We start from the raw sequence: 11057 nt of genomic DNA, 5'->3' as shown, positions 1-11057 counted from the left end.
CCTTTTCTTTCCATCTCTCAGCTCCATTTGCCCCGAGGCCGTTTCTAATGCAGAGGGACAGGAGGTTGATTGGAGCAGAGAGCAGAGAGTGTGTGTGTGTGTGTGTGTGTGTGCACACACCGATCACTATGTTCTACAGCAGCGGTCTTTTGATTAAGCAACTAAACAATAATGTGTTTGAAAATAAATGTTTAAAAATGACAAGGACAAAATTTTAATTCTTATTGACATCTGGGCTTGAGACAGATGACGGGGAGGAAGTGGTCCACGGGCCGCAGGTTTGAGGCCTTTGTTCTTTCAGTGTCGTTTAGTGTAGAAGCATCTTCTCTTTTCTCATCATTTTTTGACTTTATCTGTTCGTCCTTGCCTGGTCTTCTTCCTTCCTTCACCTTCCGTCCTTTTTCTATCTTTCTATCTTCACCATTTCCTTCTCACTTTATTCCTTCCTCTCATCTTACCTTCATTTCTATATTGTTCTTCCTTCATAATAATAATAATAACAACAATAATAATAATAATAATAATAATAATAATAATAATAATAATAATGATGATACAGTATACATGATGATGTCATGGTGAACGTCTGTCCTGTCCTTTTTCACATCTGTTGATTTCCAGCCGACATCCTAAATAAAAGATCACTCTCATGTACAACTTAAATTAAGGTCAAGCAAAGAGAAAGAAAAAAACATAAAAAATGCATTTGCTCTTCAGTGGGAGTCCGTCAGCAGCGGGCGACTGAAGGTGATGGTTTATTGGACGGAGCAGGAGAATTATTTATGATGATGTTGCACTTCGAGTGCTCCGTCAATCAATAACATGTGGCCTTAATCACCATGACAAAGTTGTACAAGATCTGCACCAGCACACACACACACACACACACACACACACACACACATGCAGTGACATCTCCCCACAGTCTGAGGCATTGCCATGATACAAAAGACAGCTTTTCCTCTGGCATCAAGTATTTATCATGTCCCAGAGTCAGAGTGAGAAATAGCACTTTTCCCTAAAGGGAGACAAAAATTCCCAGTCCTCTCTCCTCTCCTCCTACATCCCTGTGTCCAGAAAAGGTAGAACTTTTCTTACAGTACAATAAACTCTTATATTTTGCTCTGGTTAATATACATTTGACCATTTACTTCACTGATAAACAGACTAGCAGTTTTAGCATTTTAGCATTAGCATCTGACAAACTTATTTGATGGCTTGAAAATGCTTCAAGAAATTGCAAAAAAAAAAATAAAAACAAAGTAGTACTTCTTACTGTAGGCTGATACTTTCAACTTCCTGGTAGGTTTCACAACAAAGTTAAAGTGGTAGACATGAAGACTGGGTTTGAGAGGATTGAGCCTTTTACGCTAAGACGTGTTGTAGCCCGTGTAGACAGTTTTATTCATGTTCTAGAGATTTCTGTAGAAGTGAATTACAAATCTACAGACATGAGTTTCATTGTTTTTTTTAAGAATGTGTTCCATACTTGATTTTTTTGTTTCATTTTATTGACCTTAATCCAGATTTACTAACTGTATCAGTAATCTCTAACAAATGGAGATGATAGCATTTCTAAGCTAACCAGACCAAAGCAATGGAGTGTAGAGTATGTGTAATTAAGATGAAAGAAAGAGAGTGAATTTATGAAGGCAGAAACCCAGCATTTGAATAATTGAATAATAGGTGAGTCTTTAATAATTCACTGCTACAAATGAGAGGTGAAGGGAAGAAATTAATGTTTTAAGGACTGAGAATCTTGGACTGACCACTGATTTGGCCCACACACACACACACACCGCACATAGAGTACTTCACAAAAACACTTAGTGATGGCTAGCTTCTCTAGCTACTATGTTAGCTTTATTTAAGCCGTGCTTTAGCTAACTGTTGACAACGGTTTGTGTTAGTTTGTAACTAGTTTTGGCTTTTTGGCATATTTTGCTGACATATATTTGAGCTTTATACTTGACTTCTAGTTTTATTAGCATTTTTTAGCAATGGAAGAATTTTATTTATCATTTACCAAATATTGTTTATTTAACCAAATTTATTTCTGTTTTATGATCTTTTTGATATATCTTTGGGGGTTTTTTTATTGTTATTTTTTATTTATTTATTTATTTAGCTAAAATTATTATTTCACTTTTATTTCTTTACATCAGGCTCCTTCAGTGGACCAGGTCCTGCCGGTGTTGAGCCCCAACATGTTGGGGTTAGTCCAACCTTCTTGGAGCTTTTTCCACAAATTTACCTTCATCTTTTCCTTCCCTCTCAGAGTTTCACACACACCGACACACTCTTGTGCACATACGGGATGCGAGGCCCAGGTTGCCAGGCAGCTACCAGGGAAACATTCTGCATTATTGATGCGCCTGTGCTCACGTTGTCTCAGTGAGGAGCAGCCAAACTGTCCCAGCAGAGTCTCACTGAGCTGAGCAGCAGCTCCGTTTTCTTACTTACAGACAGAACATCAACCAAAAACAGTCGAGTAAATATCAGATCTGATGCTTCTGCAAAAAAGGCAGGCATCGGCTGATGGACACATCCATTTTCACTGCTTCATACTCCGTCTGTTTATCATGAAGGGAAGGAATATGAAATGGAAATGACTGGTTCTTCTTTAAGAAAAACAAATATATTCTTTGTAAATCCAAAATGTGACTTTTTAATTCATAACTCAAGAAGATGGACAGATGTTGGATCTTATATTCCATCGTTTGTTTTGGTCTATATTAGCAGTTCCTGTTTTAAAAGTTAGGAATTATTTCACTTTAAACTTTAGTGGCAAAGTTTTATCAGTTTCATAGATGATGTTATCGTTTACTTTGTTTGTTTTTAGCCTTTTTATTTAATGCAACTTCAATTAACAGAATGCACCAATGTACATTTAAACTGTTTTTTTTTTGCACAAACAAAATGGAGAAACAATAAGTCGTTATTTTACATTAAAAAAGGGGTTTAGAGCTGGGCAGACTGAAGTTCGTCAAAACCAGTCGACCCTGGTGTTTCTGACTCACAGGTGAAAGAAGATCGTTCTGAACCTGACACTGTTGCTGCAGTGTTTCCTGTAGCAACAGGAAACACTCAAACAAACCGGGCCTAGGACCATTTCTCAGTTTTACTACTTGAAACTGGGTTGCAATCACATGTCTCTTTGTCCAGCCAATCAGGAATGATTAGCTCTGGCTGACTGCTTTCGTGTCAAATCGGACAGTCAGCCAGTCAGCCAGCAATATCACTCACCTGTTGTGCCTCCGGCGACACTGCCTCCTCCTTCTACTCTTCCTTCTCCTCCTCCTCCCAGTCCCTATGACGCAGCTGTCATCCCAGCCACTACACCACACTACTCTTTATCCTTCTTTGTTGCTGTCCACGGCACCACCTTTACAACCAGCACCGCCTCTGAATGAGGCCTATTGTGCAGCATCCATACTCCTGCTTCTGCCACGTCCTCCATGACCTTCTGTGTTTTCTAAAGGTGTCCACGCTGCACTTTTTGTCCTTTTGTCCATTATGAAAACAGTGTTAGATCCAGAAAGTTGTTGGTTTGGAACCATCTGATCTAAGCCAGAGCACGAAAGCATAAAAGCTGAGATTGAAATCCAGGTTACTTCTTGTCTGTACTCCATTGGTTAAAATGTACTGAAGAGAAAACGAGACGAGAGTAAATAAAAAAATAAATATTTACTGGACTGTGGTGGGGCCTCAGGGCGCTCCCAGTGCCTCATCTTAGAAGAAGAAAAAAAGAACAAAGACAGATTATGAAGTAAAAAAAAAAAAGCAGAAAAGAGAGTCAGCGCGTGCAGGTACTTGTGCTTTGAGCCGCAAACAGAAGCAGGAGTGAGGAGGAGAGGAAGGAGGCTGCAAGTTTATATGTTCTCTCCCCCTGAACCAGGGGACCGGCTGAATAAATAAATTATACAATAGATATTGCTGTGATGAGGTCTCGGCGCGCCATTCATAATTATTTCATTGTTGCTGTAATGAGAGCGCCGGCCCTCCTGATGCTCCGGCACAAGCAGGTTAGGCCTCCCCAGAAACCAGACCAGGGCCCAGAGGCAACGTCCACCAGAAGAAATCTGCAGTAAAACTGCAGCAGAGAGAAGGAAAACATCTTTCTATTAATCTGCTTCATTATTGCACTTCCATCCAGAGGGATTCTGTCAAACACAGACCGTGACTGAGCTGTCAGTGTGAGATGTTAGCATACGTAGCAGTAGCTTTTACCAATTTCCAATGCGATATAAATGCTTTTGGAATAATTTCAGGTTTTGATGACGATGGATCGATCATTTCTGGTAACTTGAGTGATATGAACACTGATTTACATTTTTTTAGTTTAATCTGTAACAAGTTGTGTCCTAATTAATACAACTGTGAGATGGCTAACTTTCTGAGCTTTTGCACAAAATTAGCTTTTTAGTATTGATTTTTCTTATTGTTTCTATATAAATTATGACTTTCTTTGAAACTCTCATAAGTTATAGTTGTTTCTGGGACAACTTTAACTCAACTTATAAATAATTTATGGTTCTTTTGGCAGAGTTTAGCCTTTCTGGCTAATGTTAGCTATTTTTTTGCTAACCTCCAGTCATCTGTTCAGTAAAAACTTTTGTTCTGCGCTTCTAGCTAACTTAACGTGTAGGCTAACCATATGTCATTTGAAGTATTTTCTTTTTCAGCTAATAAAGTTGATTTACTGCTACATTTTGATAAATAATTTTATTTTTTTGCTTATTTTGCATGTTTAAACTATATTTTAGCTAACTCTAATAAAATTCAGATATTATTGCCACAATTTAGGCACTGTTGACATTTCTAGTGTGGGTTTTGCTAATGTCCTGCCATTTTTTAATACACTTTCACATTTGTATTTTTTTTTTTTTAATGTGTAAAGTCATCAAATGAGCAACACAGCGTTCACTGAACACACACACTCTGTCAAGACACATGGCAAAGCACAAAAACCACACAGACTCCCAGGTGTGACACTGGTCTCATGGGGCCACCAAAGCTTGAGGGGTCCCCCTCCCCAGGCTACACACACTTTCCAGCTAATCCCCATCACACTCACACACACAAGGACCACCTCCACGGCCCTCTGTCGTATATGTCCCGAGGTCTGCCGAGCGAGCATCTCCCGTCCTCTAATCCTGTTAGTGGGAGACGGGGAGTCACGGAGGGTAACAAAGAGGGAGAATGTGGGACATAAAGACCGACACCGTCCCACACCAGCTGGAGTTGTGTGGTAGAAGTGAAGCCTCGTCTTTTAATAAACTGATACAGTATACACACACACACACATTTATTCAATAATTTATCCCTCTGACCCACATCCATGCCAAGGGCTGAGTAACAGCATTAGCTCAGAGCTAATAACAATTATGAATCAATAATATTTTAAACTATTCCCACATTATATTATAATTGGATGCAAATGAATGGTCCAGAGTGTGAAACAGGGAGGGGGGATACTTTGGAGTAAAACAGTGTCTTTTATGTCTGTACATGCTGAGAACTTCGTAAAACAGTGTATTTTATGTCTGTACATGCTGAGAACTTCATTGGATTTTAATAGTTTTTTTTTTATGAATCTCCTTCACTAACTTTTGATCCCAACATTTACTATTTCTTTGTTATTTGAACATTTTTGAAGCAGCTAAAATTTCTCCATTTCACATTGTTTCAACTGTTCAGAACAGCTTCAGAGCAGGTTTTCCCACCATACTTAACTGACCCTCAGTGACAAGAGTGTGGACATTTGCAGTCGCGTGCATGTGTCTGAGTCCAGCACAGCGACTCTGCTGCTTATGAGAGCCTCAGAGTGATTAGTTAAGAGGAAGCAGCCGAGTCAGTGGGTCACCTGCAGACACTGACACTGATGAAACGTCTCACCTGCAACTTAATCAGGGCTCCAACACCTTCAGAGAGAGCAGTGTGTGTTTTGTGTTGTAGCCATACTTATACATTCACCTTGGCACAAAATGCCACTATTTTGATCCTGGTGACACTGGTGGGAAATACAATAATCTGCATGTAAGTAGTATTGTATACTCAACTGGTATGTGTTTGTATAAAATTGTACTCACACATCTATCTATTTTATATCAAATGTATTTCTCACTTCAGGATGGGTTAAATTCTAGATTTAAGGTCAGAATTCGACAATATCTCCACGAACCCTGGCTGTGTTTTTACCCCATGATTTACAATATTCCTCGTCTGGAATTTCTTGCAGCCTTGTCTTTCATCTATTTGAAGTTTATTTACATGTCATCACCCTCACATCCCTTCACATCAGGGAACAAATCCTCAGGCAGCTTCTTCAAATAACGCCAACGTCTCCTTGCTCACAGATACAACGACTCTCTCTGTACAAAACACCAGAGACTCGGAGTGAATTTTTTAAAGAGGAGTTAGTTTAGATTTACATACGTTAACTCTTCTTACACCCGGTCCAGTCTAATTTTCTTGCCAGTGACACTTGTACATCATTTTGTTTGTTTACGTGTTTTCCCTTTGTTCGACTCGACTCTATTCTTGTCGTACAGAGGAACGAGCTGACGAGTTTGTTTTTATGGAAATGACTCTGGAGGAAACACGTTCCGTCTCCCGGGCTCCAGGGGCTGAGCTTTTTGATGCTTGTTGAGTAATGTGTAAAATTCAGGAGTAGGAAAATTCATCACAGGAGGAAGTGAATCAGCCTGATGATTTAAATGAGAAATTAAAGTGAACTCTGTCTGAATGGACGCCTTCTTTATTGTTATTTTGAAGGTGAAACCTACTCATCGATAACCTTCCATGGCTTCTTTATCAAACTAACTTACCAACTGGAAAAAAACTTAGGTTCCTGACCCCGAGTATTCACTTGATGCAGCCTACCAACCCACTATTTTTTATCATTGTTCACAATTGCCCACTTGCTACCAAGGTAGTTACGTACCTACATAGAATTATTAAATCACTACCTTATTACTTATCGACCAACCAAATTTCCTACTTGACCTCTCCCCTAAACTTGCGTAACCTACCCTAACTTAGCTTCCTACCTATTGCTCACAAACTACCAACTCATCTAACCTAAACTAGTGTATCTTCCTGTCTTACTAAATTTCTACACTATGCTTAACCTAACATGTTGTGTCTTCTTCTCAACCTACGTATCTACTCATCGGTTTTACTATGAGTAGTAACTACTGTGAACTACCCTATAGTTCTTAGTTCTTCTAAGTACAGCTTGATTATAGAGGGTTCTCCAATGAGAAGCTAAAGTTATAGCTTTATAAACAACTCGTCCGTTTTAGTCAGTAGTCAAAATCTTTGAATGACTCATAAAAGTCAAATACAACCACCATCCAAAACTGCAGACACATTTTCCAAAGTTGTAGACCGACCCAGTCTCACCTCTTTGTCTTGGCCTGGTTTGGTTCCTCGTGACAGTCCTGTACCCTCAAAGTAAACAGGCCTGCGGTTATAAAGCTTTTACACGCCAATCCTGCCCAACATTCCCTTTATGTGCAAGTGCTGCAGGGCTGGAATGCATAATACATGAGCACTCAGTTAATCTATTGATCCAAAATATGTCTTCTCTCTTTCTCTGTCTCATTTACTGTCTGTCTTTCTCTCACAGCTACTAGTTCTTTACCTCAGGTTCACTGTTTTCTGTTTTCTCTTCAGGTTTTGTCTCTTTTTTTTTATCAGTTGGCCAATTAGGGCACGTGAACAGACACAGCATCAGATTAAAAAGAGTGAAGGAGCATGTGGAGTGTGGGCATGAAAAATGCAGCGGCTCTGTATGGGAAACAACCCCGGGAGAGAAAATGTAAACAAGTGTAATCTCCACTTTGATCGTGGAACGCGGCCCAGCTCGTGGATCTCATGGCAAAGGGAACGACACGTTAGCTACAAGTCCTAGCCACAGGTCTGAGACTTTGGTGCCTAAAACTGAGAGTGCTAGGTGGGTTGAACGTACTTGGGGTTTGGAGGGTTGTTTGAGGTGTTGGTTAGTTGATAGGTAGGGGTTGGTTGTAAGGAGAGTTCTAGTAAGGGTAGGTTAGATTAGGTGAGGTACTAGTGAGTTGAGTTAGGGTTAGGACTTGAGTTAGTCGTAAGGTTTGGTTGGGTTAGATAGATATTGTTACTTCAGGTTATGTTAGAGTTAGGTTGGGTTGGTTTGGGTCTGGTTACGTTGGTTGTCAGGCTAGCTGGGTAGCTCATTAACTAGGTGGCTAGGCTTTAGGGATCGTGTTGGTTGATTGGCATCATGACTTAACTTTAGTCAGTTATATCTGTAGGTAAGGTGTTAGTATAGTAAGAGCTTGGCAGTTAGAGGGCTAAACGTACGTTTTACTACAGGAAACAAAAGCATAATGATCTAAATCTCCTGGGTTCAAAACAGTATCAGCGCTCAAACTTTTCCAAGCTAAAACAAAAGAACCCATTTTTATGATCTGTTCTCTACTGCACTGAGGGACCAGAGGTCAAATGAATATCTTTCCAGGTGTGCTTTCTGTCACTTTCTGTGCTTTCAGAAATGTATTTCTTCTTTAGAGTTGGCAATACAACAAAAGTTAAGAAACTGGTCAGGTCCCCAGCCCAAAGTTAAAAAGTTGATTCCATTGACAGTCTTTTCAGAAACGTATTTCTTCTTACGAGTTGGCAATACAACAAAAGTTAAGAAAGTAAATGGCAACAAGTTTCATAAATCCATCTTGTAGAAATGTAGATGTTCAGACTTTTCACCAAATAAAATAAATAAACATGCTATAAACACACAATATCAGTTACATCAACTAAACAAAGTGACACTAAGAATATTCTAGAGTGACTGAAGAGAATATCTTAATCCCAAAGACTGAATCCAGTTCTTTTTGTTTTGTCTTCTCTCTGAGAGAAAAGCTTGTGAGTTAATGGATGGAACACACTCAAATTCCACCGAGACTCATCCTCAAAAACCCCTCTCAGCGCTGCAGCTGTTTTACAACAGGGCCACTCTGCTGCAGCTGCAGCTGCAGCGCTGCTGTAACATCCTGTCCTGTTCTTCTCTTTACTGTACCACCTTCATGCATATTTTACTCCTCTCTCCGACTCTATCTTTCTTTCTGTATTATTCTCTTCTTCATCCACCACAGAAACCAAAGTGTGATGACATCCTCCTACAAAGACCTCCTGCTGTGAACCACACAGTCCTCGGCTCCAGGTCCAAACCTCTGACATACACTGCTAATCCCCCAGCATTAACTATTAAAACCACATTAACGTTTATGCATCTTCAAACAAAGTTCAGCATGGAGAAAAATTGCGTCATGGACCAGATTAAATTAAATTAGCCAAAATTGGTGATTTGTATAACTTTTACCTATAACCTTAGTTTACATTTATCTCTTTTTGACCTTATGTTTGATATTTATTGATAATTGTTTTGTAATCTCTTGGCTAGTGTTTACTTTTTAGAGTACTAGCATTATTAGCCTTTTACAAAACATGGGGCTAACATTTAGCTTAGTCCTGTATTAGCTGTCTTCCTGGGCTCCATATTTAAGTATTTTATTTATTAAACATTTTGCTAGCTCTAGCTAGCTATTAAGCTACATTGTAATTGTGTGGCTGACTTTTGCAAATTCAACTTTTTTTTATTTGTACGATTTTAAGGAAATTAAGGCTACGTTTAGGTAACTTGCTTTATTAGCTAGCCCACTAGCTTACTCTCCTATCACTATTGCTATCTTGAAAGTTTAGCCATTTGGAGCTAAAATGTCCTTCATGACAAAAGGTGTGCACGTTGTGTGAACTACAGAGGCCTGGCTGGACAATCCCCCCGGCCCATTTCTAAATAAAGTGAGTTTTGCTAGTTTATTAGCCTAGCACAGGTATCCTTACTTTGTCTGTGTTCTCTGATTCACTTCAAGTTTACCTCTACCTTTTGTTGATAGGTAGACAGGTTAACAGGAAGAGAAAGACAGTCCATGCCACAGTCAGAGTAAGTTTGCTCTAAGAAAGCATCTGGAGCTTCACTTCAAACCTGCAGGTGTAGGTGAAGTGCTGAAGATCTCTCCCCAAGCAACCCCACTAACACACACTAACCCCTTCCTGTAGCCTCCTGTCTTTAATTTGTACTGGCGGACATTGAAATATTTAGTAGGAACCCTACAGGCGATTACATTTAAAGTGTGTGGTTAGACGCTGCCTACCCCTCGGTGAGGAGCCGGGGCTGATTTTGGTGAATGGTCGCAGAGTTTACAACGTCAGATTTTACTCACTATCAATAATTTAGAGGTGGAGGGGGAAAGAGAAGGAGAGCACGAGGAAGGAAAGGAGGAAAAAACACACAGGAAGGAGGAGAGAGCAGGAGGAAGGAGCCGTATGAGGAAAAATGTACCAGACTGTAATGCATGTCGGGAGAAAAAAGGGCTTCACTTCAGTGTCCATTTGTTAAATGTGGCAGAAACTGGGTGTGAGTGTGTGTCGGCCATGATGTGTCTGCTGAGAGCTTCGCTAAATGTTTGTTGATTTTCAGACTTTGTCCTGCTGTTACCACACTCGGAGCACAGTTTCTGCCTAATTTTATCTACTTTGGTAGATGTAAACATTGATGACTATATTTTGAACTGCCTCTTCTGGACAAAGTAAATAACATTTTTAACCACTTCTCTCTAGCAAATATTTTACCTTTTTTTTGTTGACATTGGGTTATTATTATTGTTTTTTTTTCATCCGATTGTGACCTAAATATTTTGCCAACATTTTGCTGCATTTGTGGCCAATTTATGCCAATATTTGTAGCTTTTAGGTTTTGTTACAATTTGTTTTACTGCTGAATCCTTCTAGAATCTTATCATAGTAATTTTTTTTCTCATAGTAATGTTATATCGCTGTTACATCTCTATTATAATCGAGGTGTATTTGTCTATCACATCCTTCAATTTTGTCTGTGTTTTTTGGGGAGCCTTTTATTCAAAGGTACATTTGTCCTTCTTGTTTTGGGAACAATTGCATTTTTGTTTCCCTAACTGCTCATCCTCTGTCCTTTAATCCTCTCTCTCTCTCTCCTTCAG

Source organism: Cynoglossus semilaevis, chromosome 19 (genome assembly GCF_000523025.1).
Source record: "Cynoglossus semilaevis isolate Cse_v1.0 chromosome 19, Cse_v1.0, whole genome shotgun sequence".
Lineage (NCBI taxonomy): Eukaryota > Metazoa > Chordata > Actinopteri > Pleuronectiformes > Cynoglossidae > Cynoglossus > Cynoglossus semilaevis.
Note: the sequence above shows the minus strand (reverse complement) of the source record.